The following is a 3,979-nucleotide window of genomic DNA, read 5'->3' on the forward strand; positions in this document are numbered from 1 at the left end:
TTTCACTTAGGGGTGTACTCACTTTTGTTGCCCGCGGTTTAGACATTAATGGCTGTGTGTTGAGTTATTTTGAGAGGACAGCACATTTACACTGTTATACAAGCTGTATACTCACTACTTTACATTGTAGCAAAGTGTCATTTCTTCAGTGTTGTCACATGAAAAGATATCAAAACTATAATGTTAATACCGCGCCAACCCTAAATGAAAAAAAGCAGCCAACACAACAATCGGACCAATTGTGTAGTGAAATGTAAGTAAAAAGTGTGGCGCTGGAAAAGGTAAAATACTGAGTGATCATAATGTGTGGTTAAGTGTAAATAGTGCATTAAACACTAATATGACATTCAAAATCAATTAAACGATATATGTAATGAAACATATATCTATATGCAACAATGCGACTGTGCCCAAACTCAGAGTCGCACGCGTCACTTTATGACATATGTGGAAAGTGAAATATCAGTATTCCAACGTGTAAAATGTCTAAGTGTTTTGACCATACCAAAAATGTGCAACCCAAAATCGCAGAGAGTCTCACACATTCAATGAGATGTTTAAAATGAATAACCTATATAATGGGTTAACATAATGCATAGGTGTGAGCCCTCAATAAAGAATGCAAAAAAGTGAGTGTGAGCTATGATGAAACACACAAACTATAAAACGAAAAAATAAAATAAAGAATAAGATCTATGTCAGTTCTCTATATGAACATGAATAGAAAAGTGACAATATAAACAATAAGTGCCCAATATTCCCCAATGATGGGTTTCAGAAACCACAAATGGATTTGTGTCATAATGTCTAGCAAATAGAGTTCGTGTTATTATATATATGTAGAGTTCATACAGGTGGATATACAATGCTGTTGGTATCCTCGATCTCTATATACTTCTCAAGATGCTCTAAGGTAAAGCTGATATTCTGATTATTGCCTTCTTATTAGATCACATCAAAAGGTGGGGAAAGATGGGGTACTCTTACCAGCAATGGTGGACTTGCACGCCATGAGCGGTGAGTCAAATGAGCTTGTACCACCAAACGATGGATGTGGGTCCGGTCCAAATCGATGGAAAATCCCAGCTGAAATGAGAGCCTGGAACTCTACTCGCCAAGGGAAAAAATAAACTGAGCTTGAATGCCCAGCAATCTTGTTTACCGCCTTGATCAGAGATGTAGAGGACTCGGGTCGTCATCCACGCTCCATTTAATAGGCAACAATTCCCAAGATATAAAACAAAAAGAGAGCCTCCACATGGTGTAAATCCAACAAACGAATAGGTGATCTAATAAGAAGGCAATAATCAGAATATCAGCTTTACCTTAGAGCATCTTGAGAAGTATATAGAGATCGGGGATACCAACAGCATTGTATATCCACCTGTATGAACTCTACATATATACAATAACACGGACTCTATTTGCTAGACATTACAATTCCATTTGTGGTTTCTGATACCCATCATTGGGGCATATTGGGTACTTATTGTTTATATTGTCACTTTTCTATTCATGTTCATATAGAGAACTGACATAGATCACAGCTCACACTCACTTTTTTGCATTCTTTATTGAGGGCTCACACCTATGCATTATGTTAACCCATTATATAGGTTATTCATTTTAAACATCTCATTGAATGTGTGAGACTGCGATTTTGGGTTGCACATTTTTGGTACGGTCAACATCACTTAGACATTTTACACGTTGGAATACTGATATTTCACTTTCCACATATGTCATAAAGTGACACGTGCGACTCTGAGTTTGGGCACAGTCGCATTGTTGCATATAGATATATGTTTCATTACATATATCGTTTAATTGATTTTGTGATTTTGAATGTCATATTAGTGTTTAACGCACTATTTACACTTATGCCCCAGTACACACGGTCGGATTTTCCGAGGGAAAATGTGTGATAGGACCTTGTCGGAAATTCCGACTGTGTGTAGGCTCCATCACACATTTTCCATCAGATTTTCCGACACAAGTTTGAGAGCAGGCTATAAAATTTTCCGACAACAAAATCCGTTGTCAGAATTTCCGATCGTGTGTACACAAATTCGATGCACAAAGTGCCACGCATGCTCAGAATAAATAAAGAGATGAAAGCTATTGGCTACTGCCCCGTTTATAGTCCCGACGTACACGTTTTACGTCACCGCGTTCAGAATGATCAGATTTCCCGACAACTTTGTGTGACCGTGTGTATGCAAGACAAGTTTGAGCCAACATCCGTCGGAAAAAATCCTAGGATTTTGATGTCGGAATGTCCGATCAATGTCCGACCGTGTGTACGGGACATTAAACACACATTCTGATCACTTTCAGTATTTTACCTTTTTCCGGCGCCACACTTTTTTCTTACAGATGAAAAGATATAATAAAATATTTACAAATATGTGAGGGGTATACTCACTTTTGTGAGATACTGTACATGTTGATCATATCTCTCCCTCATAATCTACTCTTCTTAAGTGAGAATAAATTCAGTCCAGCTAACCTTTCCTCATAGCTGAGCTCCTCAATGCCTCTTATCAGTTTGGTTGCCCTTCTGTGCACTTTCTCTAGTTCCCCAATATCCTTTTTGTGAACTGGTGCTCAAAACTGAACTGCATATTTCAGATGCGGTCTTACTAATGATTTGTACATGGGCAAAATGATATCTCTCTCTCTCTCTGGAGTCTACCTCTTTTAATACAAGAAAGTATTTTGCTAGCTTTAGAAACAACATGCTATTATTAAGTGTATGCTCTACAAGACTACCTCAATTCTTCTCCACCATTAACTCCCTTAGTTCTTCTCCTAAAACACGTGTCAAACACAAGGCCCATGGCCTAATCTGGTCCCCCAAGCCATTTCATGTGGCCCTTGCCTCAGGGCTTTTTTTCAACCAGAATGTGGTGGAACAGCTTTTGGGCTCTCCTCACCACTGTCACTTGTAAACACAAAAATCTTCCGTGTTTACTCTCACAGATCCCTGCAAGCACTCAGGGTGGGGCCAGATGCTGACTAATGATCTCCCTGCAAGTGAAAAATAGAGGCGGAGCCGCCTACACTGCCAGCAGGTACTAGACCTGGGCCAGGGAGGTACACTGCCAGCACGTACTAGACCTGGGCCGGAGAGGTACACTGCCAGGAGGTACTAGATCTTAGCCGGGTAGGTGAGGTGCAACAAAGCTTGTTGCGCTTTGTGCATAGCGCACTCCTCAACCCTGCACTCTGTATGTAGCACACTCCTTAACCCGGCAAGCCATGTACTCCAATGTATCTGATTAGACATATAGGGGTTGGTTTACTAAAGGCAAATCCACTTTGCACTGCAAGTGCACTTGGAAGTGCAGTCACTGTAGATCTGAGGGGAAGCCCTGCCGAATTTATCATCCAATCATGTACAAGCAAAAATGCTGTTTTTATTTTCCTTGCATGTCCCCCTCAGATCTACAGCGACTGCACTTCCAAGTGCACTTGCAGTGCAAAGTGGATTTGCCTTCAGTAAATGAAACCCATAGTCTCACAGATACACCCAGGCCCTTTGAGGGCCGTCATAATGCTGATGCAGCCCACAAGTAAACTGAGTTTGACTCCCCTGTCCTAGAATGTACAGTGCATGAATGTTTTAAGCCCTTAAGTGCAAAACTTTACATTTATCAACATTAAACCTCATTTACCACAGTCGTCCAATATAATAATGCACTGAAGTTGCATTGTAAATTGGAGACATACTGTAAGGACATTATTCCACTGCATAGCTTGGTGTACTCTGCAAACACTTAAATGGTACTTTCAGTCCCAATCTCTATATCATTTATAATTGGGTTAAAAAGTAAGGTTCCCAACACTGAACCTTGCTTGCCCCATGAATACCTTAGACCAGGTCTGTCCAAAAGCATGCGGCCCAACACAGAATCATAAACTTTTTTCCTTACAAAAATGCATATACACTTCAAAAAGAAAAATTTGACCGTGTCTC

Source organism: Aquarana catesbeiana, linkage group LG13 (genome assembly GCF_042186555.1).
Source record: "Aquarana catesbeiana isolate 2022-GZ linkage group LG13, ASM4218655v1, whole genome shotgun sequence".
Taxonomy (NCBI): domain Eukaryota; kingdom Metazoa; phylum Chordata; class Amphibia; order Anura; family Ranidae; genus Aquarana; species Aquarana catesbeiana.